This window comes from Leptodactylus fuscus, unplaced genomic scaffold (assembly GCF_031893055.1).
Source record: "Leptodactylus fuscus isolate aLepFus1 unplaced genomic scaffold, aLepFus1.hap2 HAP2_SCAFFOLD_123, whole genome shotgun sequence".
Classification (NCBI taxonomy): Eukaryota; Metazoa; Chordata; class Amphibia; order Anura; family Leptodactylidae; genus Leptodactylus; species Leptodactylus fuscus.
In genome coordinates, this window is record NW_027440066.1 from 56,715 (window position 1) to 75,743 (window position 19,029).

The window sequence follows — 19,029 nt, forward strand, 5'->3', positions numbered from 1 at the left end:
TTGGGTGTATTAACTTAGCGATAAAAGGTTTTAAACGAGTTACTAAAATCTTTGCTAAAATTTTATAATCTACGTTTAAAAGAGTAATGGGGCGCCAATTTTTTAAAAGCCCCTTTTCACCCTTTTTTTTAAAAAGCAAAGATACTAGCCCCTCCCTCCAGGAGGGGGGTAAAATTTCAACATTAAAAACCTCTTTAAAAATCGCTAATAAATCCTCTTTTAAAATGTCCCAGAACTGCAAATAAAATTCTATGGGAAACCCGTCCGTCCCAGGAACTTTCCCTGTTGAAAAACTTTTAATGATTGAAAATAGTTCTTCTTGCGTTATGTCTACTGCTAGCCTATCTTGGTCATGGTGATCTAATTTGCGAGTTATAAGGCTATTTAAAAAATCTTTACAAGAGTTATCTATTGACTTAGTGTCAAAGAGATTTTTATAAAACTCAAAGGTCACCTCAAGCATTTCTTTTATTGTCTCCTTCCCCTCTAGACTGTTTATAACCTCTTTCCTTTCGTTGGCGATTTTAAAAAAATATCGGGAGCATTTCTCCCCCTCCTCTAAGTCTTTTACCCGGGCATTATGTATAATTTGTTTCCCTCTCTCATCAATGATTCTATCTATTTCTGCTCTTAGGACTAGGATGTCCCCTTTTACGTCCACCCCTATCTCTTTAAGCTTAAGCAGAACCTGTAGTCTTTTATTGAGAATGAGGAAGCTATTCCTTCTTTCGGCTGCCTTCTTTTTTCCCATCATAACAAAGAAAGCCCTCATCTTAATTTTTGTTTGTTCCCACCATTCTAACATGCTATCGTTAACCCCTCGCTGCCCCTGCCAATGCTTGTATATTTGTAAGAAAGCAGATCTTACCCCAGGGTCCTGCAGCAAGGGTACGCTTAACCTCCATGGCCCTCTCTGTGTTTTAGGTTCACCTTCAAGCTCCAGGGAGGAAAGTAACAGCATATGGTCAGAAAAAACATTATTATGCAAGTTAAAATCTACAGGTAAAAAATTTTTAGAAACAAAGATAAAATCAATTCGAGATGAGATTCCTCGGCTGGTCCAGGTCGGTCCAGGATCTCCAGGTCGCAACTTCTGCCAACAGTCTACAAGGTTAAAATCAGTTACAAAATTCGATAAAACACCCGATGAGCGGTCTTTAGTGTTAGCCCTCCCTCCACTCCTACACTCCCCCATACGAACACAATTAAAATCCCCCCCAACAATGAGGGGAGAGGAAGCCGGGCAGAAGAAAGGCAACATATCTAATAATTCTATCCGCTCTTGCTTGTTTGGGGAACAATAAATATTAATAATTTGCAATTTTACACCCTTGAATAAAACATTTAACAGCAACATTCTCCCGGGTACGATTTCCTCTGTTGAAACAATGTCCACATGAGTCCCTTTACATAAAATTCCAATACCGGAGGATTTGCTGTCATTCCCTCCGGACCAGATTGAGGGTCCATGTTTCCAGGATTTCTCCAAGTGTCCATAGTCCAACCCATTTTGAATGTTACATTCCTGGAGTAAACAAAAATCAAAGGAAACAGTTTCCAAATACTGAAATAAAGCAGCCCGCCTGATGGGGCCCTTTAGGGATCTCACGTTAAGTGAGGCGATGGTTATTGGGATCCCCATCAGGTCTCGGAGTCACCAGAGAACTCGGAAATATGTTGCGTCCCTCCACTGTCTCCCTCCGATGCCCAGTCGGGATCCCTCCTTGGAGTCTCGATATCAGAGCCAGAGCAAGACGTAGATCTTCCAGGACGCCAAGTAAGCAACTTCGGGGGTCGCAGGCTTGGATCCTCCTCCTCTCCATCCACGGACCCAGATGACGCTCGACCTCTTTTCGCTGACTGTGTGGAATCCATCTCCTCCACCGCCGCCGTCCCAGGCCTTTGGTCTTTGGATCCAGCCACGGGGGTCTCCGGTACGGTAGCAGGCGTAGACTCCTTACCAGGGACGCAATGTTTGTCAGGCGGGTGCTCCGCGGGACTCCCCTTCTGGGGGGTATCCCCAGACGCACTCCCTTTACTTTCGCCTTTCGTCGCACCTTTCGAAGAGGGGACACCCTTTGAGCCAGTTTTTTGACTGCTAGGCTCAGGGGCCTTAGCCCCGCTCCCTGCGGATGGGGGAGCCTTAAAGGTGCCGCCCTGTGCGACTGCCGGCTTTCGGGTTTTAACAGGCTCAGCAGCCTTAGCGCCAGTTGCTGCCGGGGCAGCGGTTTTGGGGGTCTGTTCTTGGCTCCCCTGTGTACCTCCGGACGAGGCCACATTACCTCCCGTAGTAGGCACCGCGCCACTACCACCGGAGCCACCTTCGCCGCTATCATTGGAAGGCCCAGCCTTTTTTGCCTTTTTCGGGCAGTCAAAGAACTTGTGTCCAAGCTCTCCGCACATGTTACAACGCCAGCCGTTCTTGCATTCTGGCCCTTCGTGGCCAGTGTCACCACATTTGTTACAGATCTTAGCCACGCACTGTTCCTTAAGGTGCCCATACTTTTTGCACCTTCGGCAAAAAAGAACTTCCATGCCGTTAAAGTACAGCGAACCCCTCTCGCGTCCAATGTAAAAGACTTGGGGTGGGTGAAGAAAACCACAGATTCCCCCTTCTGCGGCAGGGGCGGGCCGGAATTTGACATCAAACTTATATTTGCCCGACCAGGCTTCTACACCTCGGACATTGGCAACCTGCGCCGGACCCGCCACCTCGCTACAATACCTCTTCAGGAAGGTAACTATCTGTGACGAGTCCAGGAATGGGCTGTACATGTTGACCACTACCTGGGCTTTCTCGTAGTCGCCCAAAAATTTGAACACGAAACCCCTCAGGATCTCGTCGTCCTCTCTAGCCTCTTCCAAGGCTTTCCACACATTATAATATGTGCTTCTCTGATTGAAAGACACTATGCCTCCATCCTTAGTGCTTTTGAGGCACAGGATCTCCTCTTTCTGCACTCCGAGCCTTTTTAGCAAAATCTCCCGATAAATGTATGGGAGGTCCTTCGAAGCCAGGCTCTGTTCCGCAACCACAATCCGGATGGACTGTTTTAATGGGGGTTCCCCATGATTTTGTACAATGTAGACCATATTCAGCTTGGATCTTTATTCTCAGCTAGGGAGAATTCTTAAGGTCACTTTGACCAATGGAGGGGAAAAGTGGCTGCCTTCCGCCAACCACCGCCCTTTTTAGGTCTGGACCTATCCCGAAGGACAGCTGAAGGTCTTTAGTCCTTGTCCGCACAAAGGGAACCTCCAACGAAGCTTGTCCGCACTATTCCGAAAAACGCAACCACAATCGCAGCTTTTCCGCTTTATATACACTCGGTTGGGCCAAGGCCTTCCCCAGTGCGATCGCAACTCAAAAGGTTTCCGGGGACTAATCCACCAGCCCGAAAGCAGCAAGGAGGTTTAGCCTGGGCAGTGCTCCCAAGCGATCCTCCAAGGCCAAGCGGTGGGTACCCCTTCTGCCACCTTAAGACTTTCCACCAAGTACAATCTATTACAACTGCACTTGATCGTGCCAAAAGGCCGAGAAGCGATGGCAAGCGCTCGGCACCTGTTCTGGCGCCCTTCCGTGTTCACTGTGCACCGCTCAAGGTGTGCACCATGCTGCTGCAGCCCTATTTTGGTTTTTTTTTTGTTTTTTTTTCCTTTCCCTTAATGAAGTAGAAATCAATTAGCTTGTGCAGGTTTTCCCTACCTGCCACCAAAAGTGAAAAAAAAGAAAAGAAAAACTTTTGTGCAAGGCAAAGTGACATGTGCAAATGTTATCTTGTGACGCCAGCGGATTTTGCCGAATTTTGCGAATCTGCATAAACCACTCCCACCGTTTGACCACACCCATTCAAGTGTCCGGTCAAGTGCAAGTTCAGAAATAAATTTATGCCCAAAAATTTTAAAAGAATTCAATGCATTTAAAATTGAATAAAATGGCAGCAAATCAGACACTTTGCAGCAGTAATGTCATTTGCAATCAATCAATCAATCAATCAATCAAAGAAAATAATTAATGAAGTACCTTTCAGGTAGAGTCAGTCACAGCATCAGGCCACGTCCAACTGTCAATTTTCTCTTTGCTAGCTTGCCAGGTGCAGCAATCTTCTCTGTTGGTCGGTCAGTCCTCTGTCTCTTTCTTTCAACTGAATTGGAAAGGGGTGCACCGATCCTGGAAGTAATGCAATACCAGGTCAATGCGTGGAGTGGACAGAGCAAGCTCCGATTCCAGCTCCCTGTTCTAAAAATCCATTTAATATATGGTCCCCAGATAGGGGACGTATCAGATATTAAACTGATAAGAACAGATACTACACTTGATCTTAGCCATAAGGCCGAGAAGCGATGGCAAGCGCTCGGCACCTGTTCTGGCGCCCTTCCGTGTTCACTGTGCACCGCTCAAGGTGTGCACCATGCTGCTGCAGCCCTATTTTGGTTTTTTTTTTGTTTTTTTTTCCTTTCCCTTAATGAAGTAGAAATCAATTAGCTTGTGCAGGTTTTCCCTACCTGCCACCAAAAGTGAAAAAAAAGAAAAGAAAAACTTTTGTGCAAGGCAAAGTGACATGTGCAAATGTTATCTTGTGACGCCAGCGGATTTTGCCGAATTTTGCGAATCTGCATAAACCACTCCCACCGTTTGACCACACCCATTCAAGTGTCCGGTCAAGTGCAAGTTCAGAAATAAATTTATGCCCAAAAATTTTAAAAGAATTCAATGCATTTAAAATTGAATAAAATGGCAGCAAATCAGACACTTTGCAGCAGTAATGTCATTTGCAATCAATCAATCAATCAATCAATCAAAGAAAATAATTAATGAAGTACCTTTCAGGTAGAGTCAGTCACAGCATCAGGCCACGTCCAACTGTCAATTTTCTCTTTGCTAGCTTGCCAGGTGCAGCAATCTTCTCTGTTGGTCGGTCAGTCCTCTGTCTCTTTCTTTCAACTGAATTGGAAAGGGGTGCACCGATCCTGGAAGTAATGCAATACCAGGTCAATGCGTGGAGTGGACAGAGCAAGCTCCGATTCCAGCTCCCTGTTCTAAAAATCCATTTAATATATGGTCCCCAGATAGGGGACGTATCAGATATTAAACTGATAAGAACAGATACTACACTTGATCTTAGCCATAAGGCCGAGAAGCGATGGCAAGCGCTCGGCACCTGTTCTGGCGCCCTTCCGTGTTCACTGTGCACCGCTCAAGGTGTGCACCATGCTGCTGCAGCCCTATTTTGGTTTTTTTTTTGTTTTTTTTTCCTTTCCCTTAATGAAGTAGAAATCAATTAGCTTGTGCAGGTTTTCCCTACCTGCCACCAAAAGTGAAAAAAAAGAAAAGAAAAACTTTTGTGCAAGGCAAAGTGACATGTGCAAATGTTATCTTGTGACGCCAGCGGATTTTGCCGAATTTTGCGAATCTGCATAAACCACTCCCACCGTTTGACCACACCCATTCAAGTGTCCGGTCAAGTGCAAGTTCAGAAATAAATTTATGCCCAAAAATTTTAAAAGAATTCAATGCATTTAAAATTGAATAAAATGGCAGCAAATCAGACACTTTGCAGCAGTAATGTCATTTGCAATCAATCAATCAATCAATCAATCAAAGAAAATAATTAATGAAGTACCTTTCAGGTAGAGTCAGTCACAGCATCAGGCCACGTCCAACTGTCAATTTTCTCTTTGCTAGCTTGCCAGGTGCAGCAATCTTCTCTGTTGGTCGGTCAGTCCTCTGTCTCTTTCTTTCAACTGAATTGGAAAGGGGTGCACCGATCCTGGAAGTAATGCAATACCAGGTCAATGCGTGGAGTGGACAGAGCAAGCTCCGATTCCAGCTCCCTGTTCTAAAAATCCATTTAATATATGGTCCCCAGATAGGGGACGTATCAGATATTAAACTGATAAGAACAGATACTACACTTGATCTTAGCCATAAGGCCGAGAAGCGATGGCAAGCGCTCGGCACCTGTTCTGGCGCCCTTCCGTGTTCACTGTGCACCGCTCAAGGTGTGCACCATGCTGCTGCAGCCCTATTTTGGTTTTTTTTTTGTTTTTTTTTCCTTTCCCTTAATGAAGTAGAAATCAATTAGCTTGTGCAGGTTTTCCCTACCTGCCACCAAAAGTGAAAAAAAAGAAAAGAAAAACTTTTGTGCAAGGCAAAGTGACATGTGCAAATGTTATCTTGTGACGCCAGCGGATTTTGCCGAATTTTGCGAATCTGCATAAACCACTCCCACCGTTTGACCACACCCATTCAAGTGTCCGGTCAAGTGCAAGTTCAGAAATAAATTTATGCCCAAAAATTTTAAAAGAATTCAATGCATTTAAAATTGAATAAAATGGCAGCAAATCAGACACTTTGCAGCAGTAATGTCATTTGCAATCAATCAATCAATCAATCAATCAAAGAAAATAATTAATGAAGTACCTTTCAGGTAGAGTCAGTCACAGCATCAGGCCACGTCCAACTGTCAATTTTCTCTTTGCTAGCTTGCCAGGTGCAGCAATCTTCTCTGTTGGTCGGTCAGTCCTCTGTCTCTTTCTTTCAACTGAATTGGAAAGGGGTGCACCGATCCTGGAAGTAATGCAATACCAGGTCAATGCGTGGAGTGGACAGAGCAAGCTCCGATTCCAGCTCCCTGTTCTAAAAATCCATTTAATATATGGTCCCCAGATAGGGGACGTATCAGATATTAAACTGATAAGAACAGATTTTTTAATTTTTTATTAAAAGTATTCACGATACACAGTTTGTAAATAAAGAAACAGCAAACCACTGTACAAAACTTTGGAAAAATAACATATGTCATGAAAGTCAAATACTTCAGTTAAACATTAAATTCCATGTTTTAAACCTCCACACCTTATTGGCTTTATTATGTCCCAGTTTTTTGCAGTCATTCAAATAGTAAACATACATATCGGCTAGTGCCATTCTTATACACTCTTTTTCGCTAATGTAGTCCTTTTTGTACACAAGAATATTGCGGCACTTCCACAAGGACAGTTTAAGACAGTTTATGAGCGTCCACATCACTCTTTGGTTCTCATTGCTCAGTCCAGTACTTAGTCCATAGAGAACCACGTCATGGTCTAGAGTGCGCAACCCTGTCAAAAACTTCAAAAGTTCACCAATGCTCTGCCAAACGGATCTGGAGAAGTGACAATTCCAGAATAAATGCAAAACCGTTTCGCTCTGTCCGCAAGATAGTCTGGGACACAGAGAGGTATTGCTCCTACGCCGTGCATGTTGAAAAGCCCGCACTGGCATTGCCTCATGTACTGCTAACCAGGCTAAGTCCCGCAACTCATGTCCCAGGTAAGTCTCATGCACGTTTTCCCAAATTTTTTGACTCCGCTGGTATGAAAAGTTTTTAACCGGCTCCAAGGTTTCCTGCTTGTCCAGGACTGTCCAGATCTTTTTTGGGACACTTAATATGGATTCCTCCAGGTCTTTCAGGCCGTAAGTATGGATTGTTCTTTCCAGCTCATCGTACCATCTGGGACGCGACATGGCTGTCGGGGTTGACAAAGGGATTTTAAGCCATCCGTACTTTCTGAAGATGGTTCCGGCTCCGTACTTAAGAAAAAGACTCCAATCGGATTTTGTTTGTAAGCTTCTAAAACAAAGAGAGAAGTAGTTAATGCTGAGTATTTTTCTTACATTTGGTAGTCCACGGCCTCCTTTTTTTCGCCCTTTATAGCATTTTTCACGTCCGACTTTTTCGTGGCTGGAGCTCCAGAAAAATTTGCATATGGTCCTCTGCAGAGTTTTTAGGATGCCTGCTGGAGGGAAGAATACTGTATTTATATATAGAAGAATCGGTATCAATACAGATTTTATCACGAGCAGTTTGCCTTCCATGGACAACTTTCTCATTTGCCAGAAAGTGACTTTTTTCTCTATTTTCTCCCTGGCCAGTTGCCAGCTCTCTTCACCATTATTCTCCGCATTGAAGATCACCCCTAGGATTTTAACCTTCTCACCTTGGATCTTTAGATTCGGTATGGTGACATTGCTCCAATCCCCTATGGTAAAGCATTCGGACTTGGTTAAGTTTAGTTTGAAGCCAGAGGCCTGACAGAAGCATTCAGTTAAGAAAAGCGCTCTCCTAAGTGATGGTTCAGACTCGCAAAAAATGGTGACGTCATCCATGTACGCTTTTACCTTATTCTGCGCACCGCCACCACCAGGCAGCGGCGTCCCCCTCATCACCTTATCGGCTCTCAGCGTTGTTAAAAAAGGCTCAATGGCGCACACGAAGAGGATCGGGGACAGAGGACATCCCTGCTTCACACCAGATCTTAGAGTTACTGGTCCTGAAAGATAACCATTTATAATGATTTTACTGTATGCATTTTCGTACAATAAGGCGACCCTTTTAGTGAACTGGTCAGGGAAGCCCATTTCCGCCAGTACTCTCCATAAGAAAGCATGGGACACTCGATCAAAGGCTTTCATAAAGTCGAGATTCAGTAGAGCTACTTTTTGCTTTCTTTCGAGCGTGTACCAGATTGCATCTCTGGTTACGTTTAAATTTGCATAAATCCCCCTTCTTGGTACTGCACAGACTTGGTCTGTGTGTATTGTTTTTTCCAGTACACTCTTAACACGGTTCACCAGGATTTTTGCATACACTTTGTAGTCTGAGTTAAGAAGTGTTATAGGTCTCCAATTCTCTAAATGTTCTCTATTACCTTTTTTGTGCAATAAGACTACAGCACCTTCCCTCCAGGTCCCAGGCAATGCCTGCGCTTCCATGGCCTCTGAAAAAACACAAAATAAGTCCTCTTTTAAGGCGTCATAGAACTCAAGATAAAAATCAATAGGGAGACCGTCAGTCCCTGGCGTCTTTCCAGGTTTTAAACTTTTTATAGCGTAAGTCATTTCCTGCGGTGTAAGTTTACTTAATAAGATTGGGTGTTCTTCCTCTGTAAGCTTCATTTTGATAGTTTTTAAAACATCTTTTAGGAAAAACTGGTCTATCTGCTTGGTGTCAAAGAGATTTTGATAATATTCCCTCGCCTTCTTCAATATGCCCTCCAGGTCGCATGCTCCTTCTAATTTTTCTATGGGTACCTTTTTTTCTTGTTGTTTTTTAAAGAAAAAGCGGGTGCATTTTTCATTTTCCTCCAAATTTTCAACCTTTGCTGAAAAGATAATCTCCTTCCCCCTCTCTTCAATGGCAGTCTGTATGTGTTTCTTTACAGATTTTATCACCTCCTCCATTTCTACTCCAGCGTTCTGTAATTGTGTTGCTGTTTGCAGCTGTAACAACAGATTTTTATATTTTTCTTTTTTTTTCCTGGCTACTGCTCTCCCCATACGGCAAAAAAAGTTTTTTATACGACTTTTAGCATACTCCCACCATATCAGGCTAGTTTTGAAAAATCTCTTTTTATACTGCAGGTTTCTATAAAAAAGCAGAAATTTTTTACCAACTTCTTCTTCTTTTAACAGAGATACGTTCAGGCGCCAAATTCCTCTGCCCTTCTGCGGTATGTTGGCGGGAATCTCTACAGTCAGCATCCTGTGATCAGAAAAGGGTACATCCTCCAAAAACATATCAATCAGGCACAGTGCATTAGGTACGAGAAAAAAATCAATGCGAGATTTATACTTTCTGTTGCTCCATGTATATCCCGGATCATGCCCCTTCAGGGACCTCCAAACATCTTTTAGGTCACAATCGGATATTATGTTTTCTAGTTCTCGCCTGGAGCGATCATACCTTGGATTTTCAGCACCTCCTTCTCGATTTTCGGCCAGACGGATGCAATTGAAGTCACCTCCTATCACAGTAAGGAAAGGCCCAGGTATGTAATGTTTCAGGATGTGTAATATCTCAGCTCTTTCTTCCGCACCTGTAGGTGCATAGAAATTGATAAGACGTACAGTGACGTTCCTCACTTTCGCCGTTACCAGCAAGATTCTCCCGGATACTATCTCCTGGAAGGAAATCAACTCATGTTCTGGACTCCCCGCAAGTACTGCGATTCCGGAATTTTTATTCGAGTCGTCACCCGACCAAATGGAAAATCCTGTTGCCCATTCTGAGCGTAAAGAAGCATAATTAATTTCGTGTTTCAAACCACATTCTTGTAAAAAATAAAAATCAGCGACGTTATGTTTACAGAAGTCAAAAAAAGCGGCCCTTTTGTAAGTGCCCTTTATTCCCCTTACATTAAGGGATTTTATAATTATTGCAGCCATACCCTCTCTTTAAGTCGGGTCGATGTCCGAAACATTTTGGCTTCCCCGTTCCGAGTCGGATGTGGCTACATCTATGCCAATCAGACGCGCCCCCAATGGCGTTGGTTCCACCATTCTTCGCAACCCTTCAATCCGCTGCCTTTTCACGCCCTGCAGGTTTTCAGGCTGAACCGTGGCTTCCACCACATCCTCCAGGTCAGAGCCTTCCTCCAGAGATTCCTCCCCAGATTCTGGCCCTATACCCGTTAGGAGGGTTTCTTCCACGATTTGCACAGTTTGCACGGTTTGCGCAGTTTGTGCTGCATACACATCAGGTTCATCTGCCCAGACTGATATATGTGGGTCACCTCCTATCTCCATTTGTAACTCAGGGAGAGGGAAAACATCAGTTACCTGCATCCCAGAAGCCTTCGGTTCTTCAACAATCGGGAATAATGGGCTGGGCGTCGCCCTGCTTGTGCCTCTGCCAGAGGCTACTTCGGGTGTGGCTCTCTTTGTTGCGGGTCTAGGCATCAAGATTTCAGCTTTGTCTTTACCTTTTCCTCCTGGAAATGCAGTTTCTGTCTGGGGCGCACTTCTTGTAGCCACAATCCGCTCACCTCCTGGGCCTGGTCCTTTGGCTGCATCTGCATAAGACTTCCCACCTCTTCCGGCCCTGTTTGGGCACTCCCTGTATGTATGGCCAAAACTGAGACATATATGACACAGTACTTCATTTACACAGTTAACTGCTGCATGTCCAGGTTGAAGACACTTCACACATATTTCAGGGTTCTCACATTTCTCTGCTGCATGCCCGAATTGCTGACACCTGTAACAGTACGGTGGCATACCGTTGTAATAAAGCCTTCCGCGCTCTTTCCCAATACGGAAGAAGTTTGGTGGGTGCTTAACCCCTTTATATCCACCTTCATCACATTCTTTAAATTTCTTAACGATGAACCGATATTTTCCTATCCACAGACCTTCTGAGTCAAATATTCCCTCTGCCTTTATAACTTCAGTTACTGTGGACATATAATCTATTACGTCCTCAATGGGGACGTGAGGGTTCATCATTTTAACTGTTATTACAACATCATCGTCATAAAGCTGTGTAAAGGTGAGTCCTTTCAATCTTTTATCCTTTAAATTTGCTTTGACTAGTCTAGCAAAATCATTACAATCTTCCTGCCGCCGGAAGGTTAATACATAGACACCATCATAGCTTTGTAATGCTAGTATTTGTACCTTGTTCACATGGAGGAAGTTTACCAGGATGTCCTGCACGAAGTACCGGAGGGTATACACCTGTTTTGCATTCTCTTCAACACGAATCCGAAAGGAGGTCTTTATTCTAAATTCGCCTGTGGAGGGAGTATAATATTCAGCATTAGAGCAAGAATTCAAAATCTGATTAACAAAATCCATTGTTGCTTGTCCGCACGTATGGGGATCGCCTTCTCAAGATCTGTGAGGATCTTGCCATAAGGCCGAGAAGCGATGGCAAGCGCTCGGCACCTGTTCTGGCGCCCTTCCGTGTTCACTGTGCACCGCTCAAGGTGTGCACCATGCTGCTGCAGCCCTATTTTGGTTTTTTTTTTGTTTTTTTTTCCTTTCCCTTAATGAAGTAGAAATCAATTAGCTTGTGCAGGTTTTCCCTACCTGCCACCAAAAGTGAAAAAAAAGAAAAGAAAAACTTTTGTGCAAGGCAAAGTGACATGTGCAAATGTTATCTTGTGACGCCAGCGGATTTTGCCGAATTTTGCGAATCTGCATAAACCACTCCCACCGTTTGACCACACCCATTCAAGTGTCCGGTCAAGTGCAAGTTCAGAAATAAATTTATGCCCAAAAATTTTAAAAGAATTCAATGCATTTAAAATTGAATAAAATGGCAGCAAATCAGACACTTTGCAGCAGTAATGTCATTTGCAATCAATCAATCAATCAATCAATCAAAGAAAATAATTAATGAAGTACCTTTCAGGTAGAGTCAGTCACAGCATCAGGCCACGTCCAACTGTCAATTTTCTCTTTGCTAGCTTGCCAGGTGCAGCAATCTTCTCTGTTGGTCGGTCAGTCCTCTGTCTCTTTCTTTCAACTGAATTGGAAAGGGGTGCACCGATCCTGGAAGTAATGCAATACCAGGTCAATGCGTGGAGTGGACAGAGCAAGCTCCGATTCCAGCTCCCTGTTCTAAAAATCCATTTAATATATGGTCCCCAGATAGGGGACGTATCAGATATTAAACTGATAAGAACAGATACTACACTTGATCTTAGCCATAAGGCCGAGAAGCGATGGCAAGCGCTCGGCACCTGTTCTGGCGCCCTTCCGTGTTCACTGTGCACCGCTCAAGGTGTGCACCATGCTGCTGCAGCCCTATTTTGGTTTTTTTTTTGTTTTTTTTTCCTTTCCCTTAATGAAGTAGAAATCAATTAGCTTGTGCAGGTTTTCCCTACCTGCCACCAAAAGTGAAAAAAAAGAAAAGAAAAACTTTTGTGCAAGGCAAAGTGACATGTGCAAATGTTATCTTGTGACGCCAGCGGATTTTGCCGAATTTTGCGAATCTGCATAAACCACTCCCACCGTTTGACCACACCCATTCAAGTGTCCGGTCAAGTGCAAGTTCAGAAATAAATTTATGCCCAAAAATTTTAAAAGAATTCAATGCATTTAAAATTGAATAAAATGGCAGCAAATCAGACACTTTGCAGCAGTAATGTCATTTGCAATCAATCAATCAATCAATCAATCAAAGAAAATAATTAATGAAGTACCTTTCAGGTAGAGTCAGTCACAGCATCAGGCCACGTCCAACTGTCAATTTTCTCTTTGCTAGCTTGCCAGGTGCAGCAATCTTCTCTGTTGGTCGGTCAGTCCTCTGTCTCTTTCTTTCAACTGAATTGGAAAGGGGTGCACCGATCCTGGAAGTAATGCAATACCAGGTCAATGCGTGGAGTGGACAGAGCAAGCTCCGATTCCAGCTCCCTGTTCTAAAAATCCATTTAATATATGGTCCCCAGATAGGGGACGTATCAGATATTAAACTGATAAGAACAGATACGGTTTAACAATCGACTTTATTTATAAAACATAACATACATTATAAACCGTTTTTTTATACGAAAGTAGAAAAACAAAATAAAAACAGTTGAAATATACATATTTAACACAACATGATTCCAATCTTGGGAAACAAAAATAATTTGGCTTTGCCAAGATACAGAAAAACCAATAAGTATACAGCTGAAATTACAAAAATATATACGCTCCCATTTTTGGGAAAACCCATGATAATTAGCTAAATTTTTACAAAGAAATGTACAATTTGGAGTACGTATACCAATAACCTTATTCCAATAAATTGGAAGACAACTTTATTTACATTTAACCCTTTAGCGATTGACAAGTCATATCCCCACTGGGAAGATAACAAAAAAATTGACTTTTGTCGCATACTGTATTTTAGCAAGGGAAGTACATAATTAAAACAATTGGGAAGAACTTTATTTACTTTTAAACAAAACTATTTTTATACTTAACAAACCACATAACTTTATTTCCCCCACAAGAGAGAAAAGGGAACATAATTAATGACATAATTACTTAACTACACCAAGGCCTTTTAGTCCCAACCACTATCTTTAATAAAGTGGGCTAGACTGTAACTCATCTCTGGATTCCCATAGTAGAAAGTATCTTCAAAATAACCGCGGCTTCTTTCAGCCATATACTCTTCATCAGGCTTAAAGAGGTATCCCTTTTCTTGATATCTATAACTATACCCTACATAACCCCTTAGCATAGCAAAGGCATAGAGTACTAACCAATCCCCAAATGACAATTCTTTTTTCTCTCTTATATTATCCCATAACCAATCTGGGGCCTTCATTAGGCGAAGAGCCCCTTCCCTATCTTTTTCAAAGATTTCCTGGAAGTAAACTAAAGCATGAAAAAAACCCATCCCTCTTTTTTGCATTGTTACAGAGTACATTTTCAACCTCCACATAAATTCATACGGGGTCATCGGAGTCCCATTCTCATAGAACAGCTTGTCCGCATCATAACTAACGATGTCCGACTCACTAATAGCAGAGCCACACTCGCCAGCGTCATCGGATTCTGCATCCCACTCAGTCACATTCTCAACACTGTCAGTCAAACTTACATCACTCACAGACGCTTGCGTCCCCGGGCACAGCTCACCTCCGCCCTTACTCGCATCCTCAGACGCATCAGGCAGAGACCCGGCAGGAGACTCCCCACCAGGCTCCACCTCAGACACAAGCAGACATACATCATGACTTACAACCTCGCTTTCTCCCGGGGGCCGCTCACTCGCAGACAGATTACCCTCATCCACTCCCGAGCCGCAGTCACTCCCAGCAGGCGGGGTTTCACTCTCCGATGGAACTGAAAGAGAAACAATATTTTCAGAAGTAATGACATTTTCTGTAAAACAAAAAGTCTCAGTCTTTTTTCCAGGACCCACAGTAGGGGTCTGTAGCTCAGTCCCAGAACTTGAAGAAAACATAGCGTCTTCTTGGCTTGACTCCACTTTGGCAGAGGTCTTTTTATTTTTCAAACCTCCACCCTCCCAGTAGAGATAGCCAGAATGTCCAGCAATATTAATAAGTCCACTTAATAAACTTAAGTTTTTGTCCAGAATCCAGACAGAAAAGCGCCTCCTACCGTCCCAGTAGTTGGCTTTGTTCAACAACTTACGCTTGAAGCGCATCATTGAAGCGTACTGCAAAATATACTCCTGGATTACAGCTACCTCCACCAGGGGATCGTCCATGGCCACGATAAGACTCCTCCATCCACCATGAGCCGAGGATAGACAGACCACCTTCTCTCTGATTCCAGAAGCCGCTCCGGTGAACCACTCCAGGTAAGCCTCCAGGCACAGATGATCGTCCTTGAAGGTGACGTCATAGGATCCCCTGGTCCGGTTCCACTGCATGCACAAGATATCATCAGACTTGACTTTCAGGCAGTCACAAAGGATCCGGGAGACATAGCATTCGTCCCAGTCCTCCACTATGGCACCTTTCTGCAAAAAGAAGCGTAGACACGACCTCTTTAGTTTCAGGTCCATGATAACCGACAAGCGCAACAACCGGCCTGCAAACCTCAGTAGAGGCTCCAGTGATCGCTTCTCGTTGCCCCGGGACTAGGCCTCAAACCCTATAGCAGCATGTGCTTCCACCCAGGCTATAAACCTGGGTTTCCACACAAGGCCGAGTAGAGGGTACCCGGGGCACCTCCGGCTAAGACTCTTGGCAGCACACAGACACTAAACAGTTAGTATGCTACACTTGGTCTTAGCCATAAGGCCGAGAAGCGATGGCAAGCGCTCGGCACCTGTTCTGGCGCCCTTCCGTGTTCACTGTGCACCGCTCAAGGTGTGCACCATGCTGCTGCAGCCCTATTTTGGTTTTTTTTTTGTTTTTTTTTCCTTTCCCTTAATGAAGTAGAAATCAATTAGCTTGTGCAGGTTTTCCCTACCTGCCACCAAAAGTGAAAAAAAAGAAAAGAAAAACTTTTGTGCAAGGCAAAGTGACATGTGCAAATGTTATCTTGTGACGCCAGCGGATTTTGCCGAATTTTGCGAATCTGCATAAACCACTCCCACCGTTTGACCACACCCATTCAAGTGTCCGGTCAAGTGCAAGTTCAGAAATAAATTTATGCCCAAAAATTTTAAAAGAATTCAATGCATTTAAAATTGAATAAAATGGCAGCAAATCAGACACTTTGCAGCAGTAATGTCATTTGCAATCAATCAATCAATCAATCAATCAAAGAAAATAATTAATGAAGTACCTTTCAGGTAGAGTCAGTCACAGCATCAGGCCACGTCCAACTGTCAATTTTCTCTTTGCTAGCTTGCCAGGTGCAGCAATCTTCTCTGTTGGTCGGTCAGTCCTCTGTCTCTTTCTTTCAACTGAATTGGAAAGGGGTGCACCGATCCTGGAAGTAATGCAATACCAGGTCAATGCGTGGAGTGGACAGAGCAAGCTCCGATTCCAGCTCCCTGTTCTAAAAATCCATTTAATATATGGTCCCCAGATAGGGGACGTATCAGATATTAAACTGATAAGAACAGATACTACACTTGATCTTAGCCATAAGGCCGAGAAGCGATGGCAAGCGCTCGGCACCTGTTCTGGCGCCCTTCCGTGTTCACTGTGCACCGCTCAAGGTGTGCACCATGCTGCTGCAGCCCTATTTTGGTTTTTTTTTTGTTTTTTTTTCCTTTCCCTTAATGAAGTAGAAATCAATTAGCTTGTGCAGGTTTTCCCTACCTGCCACCAAAAGTGAAAAAAAAGAAAAGAAAAACTTTTGTGCAAGGCAAAGTGACATGTGCAAATGTTATCTTGTGACGCCAGCGGATTTTGCCGAATTTTGCGAATCTGCATAAACCACTCCCACCGTTTGACCACACCCATTCAAGTGTCCGGTCAAGTGCAAGTTCAGAAATAAATTTATGCCCAAAAATTTTAAAAGAATTCAATGCATTTAAAATTGAATAAAATGGCAGCAAATCAGACACTTTGCAGCAGTAATGTCATTTGCAATCAATCAATCAATCAATCAATCAAAGAAAATAATTAATGAAGTACCTTTCAGGTAGAGTCAGTCACAGCATCAGGCCACGTCCAACTGTCAATTTTCTCTTTGCTAGCTTGCCAGGTGCAGCAATCTTCTCTGTTGGTCGGTCAGTCCTCTGTCTCTTTCTTTCAACTGAATTGGAAAGGGGTGCACCGATCCTGGAAGTAATGCAATACCAGGTCAATGCGTGGAGTGGACAGAGCAAGCTCCGATTCCAGCTCCCTGTTCTAAAAATCCATTTAATATATGGTCCCCAGATAGGGGACGTATCAGATATTAAACTGATAAGAACAGATACTACACTTGATCTTAGCCATAAGGCCGAGAAGCGATGGCAAGCGCTCGGCACCTGTTCTGGCGCCCTTCCGTGTTCACTGTGCACCGCTCAAGGTGTGCACCATGCTGCTGCAGCCCTATTTTGGTTTTTTTTTTGTTTTTTTTTCCTTTCCCTTAATGAAGTAGAAATCAATTAGCTTGTGCAGGTTTTCCCTACCTGCCACCAAAAGTGAAAAAAAAGAAAAGAAAAACTTTTGTGCAAGGCAAAGTGACATGTGCAAATGTTATCTTGTGACGCCAGCGGATTTTGCCGAATTTTGCGAATCTGCATAAACCACTCCCACCGTTTGACCACACCCATTCAAGTGTCCGGTCAAGTGCAAGTTCAGAAATAAATTTATGCCCAAAAATTTTAAAAGAATTCAATGCATTTAAAATTGAATAAAATGGCAGCAAATCAGACACTTTGCAGCAGTAATGTCATTTGCAATCAATCAATCAATCAATCAATCAAAGAAAATAATTAATGAAGTACCTTTCAGGTAGAGTCAGTCACAGCATCAGGCCACGTCCAACTGTCAATTTTCTCTTTGCTAGCTTGCCAGGTGCAGCAATCTTCTCTGTTGGTCGGTCAGTCCTCTGTCTCTTTCTTTCAACTGAATTGGAAAGGGGTGCACCGATCCTGGAAGTAATGCAATACCAGGTCAATGCGTGGAGTGGACAGAGCAAGCTCCGATTCCAGCTCCCTGTTCTAAAAATCCATTTAATATATGGTCCCCAGATAGGGGACGTATCAGATATTAAACTGATAAGAACAGATACTACACTTGATCTTAGCCATAAGGCCGAGAAGCGATGGCAAGCGCTCGGCACCTGTTCTGGCGCCCTTCCGTGTTCACTGTGCACCGCTCAAGGTGTGCACCATGCTGCTGCAGCCCTATTTTGGTTTTTTTTTTGTTTTTTTTTCCTTTCCCTTAATGAAGTAGAAATCAATTAGCTTGTGCAGGTTTTCCCTACCTGCCACCAAAAGTGAAAAAAAAGAAAAGAAAAACTTTTGTGCAAGGCAAAGTGACATGTGCAAATGTTATCTTGTGACGCCAGCGGATTTTGCCGAATTTTGCGAATCTGCATAAACCACTCCCACCGTTTGACCACACCCATTCAAGTGTCCGGTCAAGTGCAAGTTCAGAAATAAATTTATGCCCAAAAATTTTAAAAGAATTCAATGCATTTAAAATTGAATAAAATGGCAGCAAATCAGACACTTTGCAGCAGTAATGTCATTTGCAATCAATCAATCAATCAATCAATCAAAGAAAATAATTAATGAAGTACCTTTCAGGTAGAGTCAGTCACAGCATCAGGCCACGTCCAACTGTCAATTTTCTCTTTGCTAGCTTGCCAGGTGCAGCAATCTTCTCTGTTGGTCGGTCAGTCCTCTGTCTCTTTCTTTCAACTGAATTGGAAAGGGGTGCACCGATCCTGGAAGTAATGCAATACCAGGTCAATGCGTGGAGTGGACAGAGCAAGCTCCGATTCCAGCTCCCTGTTCTAAAAATCCATTTAATATATGGTCCCCAGATAGGGGACGTATCAGATATTAAACTGATAAGAACAGATACTACACTTGATCTTAGCCATAAGGCCGAGAAGCGATGGCAAGCGCTCGGCACCTGTTCTGGCGCCCTTCCGTGTTCACTGTGCACCGCTCAAGGTGTGCACCATGCTGCTGCAGCCCTATTTTGGTTTTTTTTTTGTTTTTTTTTCCTTTCCCTTAATGAAGTAGAAATCAATTAGCTTGTGCAGGTTTTCCCTACCTGCCACCAAAAGTGAAAAAAAAGAAAAGAAAAACTTTTGTGCAAGGCAAAGTGACATGTGCAAATGTTATCTTGTGACGCCAGCGGATTTTGCCGAATTTTGCGAATCTGCATAAACCACTC

General features: G+C 43.4%; 9 non-coding genes and 1 pseudogene across 9 annotated transcripts; all 10 read right to left on the reverse strand.

The window, feature by feature from the left end:
• Positions 1-4,155: 4,155 nt before the first annotated feature.
• On the reverse strand, positions 4,156-4,346 carry LOC142186954 (U2 spliceosomal RNA). The gene has a single exon (XR_012712417.1). It is a non-coding gene; the product is annotated as a U2 spliceosomal RNA (small nuclear RNA).
• A 609-nt stretch (positions 4,347-4,955) lies between these two features.
• LOC142186955 (U2 spliceosomal RNA) lies at positions 4,956-5,146 on the reverse strand. Its single transcript, XR_012712418.1, has one exon. It is a non-coding gene; the product is annotated as a U2 spliceosomal RNA (small nuclear RNA).
• A 609-nt stretch (positions 5,147-5,755) lies between these two features.
• LOC142186956 (U2 spliceosomal RNA) lies at positions 5,756-5,946 on the reverse strand. Its single transcript, XR_012712419.1, has one exon. It is a non-coding gene; the product is annotated as a U2 spliceosomal RNA (small nuclear RNA).
• A 609-nt stretch (positions 5,947-6,555) lies between these two features.
• On the reverse strand, positions 6,556-6,733 carry LOC142186887 (U2 spliceosomal RNA; annotated as a pseudogene).
• A 5,570-nt stretch (positions 6,734-12,303) lies between these two features.
• LOC142186957 (U2 spliceosomal RNA) lies at positions 12,304-12,494 on the reverse strand. The gene has a single exon (XR_012712420.1). It is a non-coding gene; the product is annotated as a U2 spliceosomal RNA (small nuclear RNA).
• A 609-nt stretch (positions 12,495-13,103) lies between these two features.
• Positions 13,104-13,299, reverse strand: LOC142186891 (U2 spliceosomal RNA). The gene has a single exon (XR_012712374.1). It is a non-coding gene; the product is annotated as a U2 spliceosomal RNA (small nuclear RNA).
• Positions 13,300-16,155: 2,856 nt separating this feature from the next.
• On the reverse strand, positions 16,156-16,346 carry LOC142186958 (U2 spliceosomal RNA). Its single transcript, XR_012712421.1, has one exon. It is a non-coding gene; the product is annotated as a U2 spliceosomal RNA (small nuclear RNA).
• A 609-nt stretch (positions 16,347-16,955) lies between these two features.
• LOC142186959 (U2 spliceosomal RNA) lies at positions 16,956-17,146 on the reverse strand. Its single transcript, XR_012712422.1, has one exon. It is a non-coding gene; the product is annotated as a U2 spliceosomal RNA (small nuclear RNA).
• Positions 17,147-17,755: 609 nt separating this feature from the next.
• Positions 17,756-17,946, reverse strand: LOC142186960 (U2 spliceosomal RNA). Its single transcript, XR_012712423.1, has one exon. It is a non-coding gene; the product is annotated as a U2 spliceosomal RNA (small nuclear RNA).
• Positions 17,947-18,555: 609 nt separating this feature from the next.
• Positions 18,556-18,746, reverse strand: LOC142186961 (U2 spliceosomal RNA). Its single transcript, XR_012712424.1, has one exon. It is a non-coding gene; the product is annotated as a U2 spliceosomal RNA (small nuclear RNA).
• Positions 18,747-19,029: the final 283 nt, after the last annotated feature.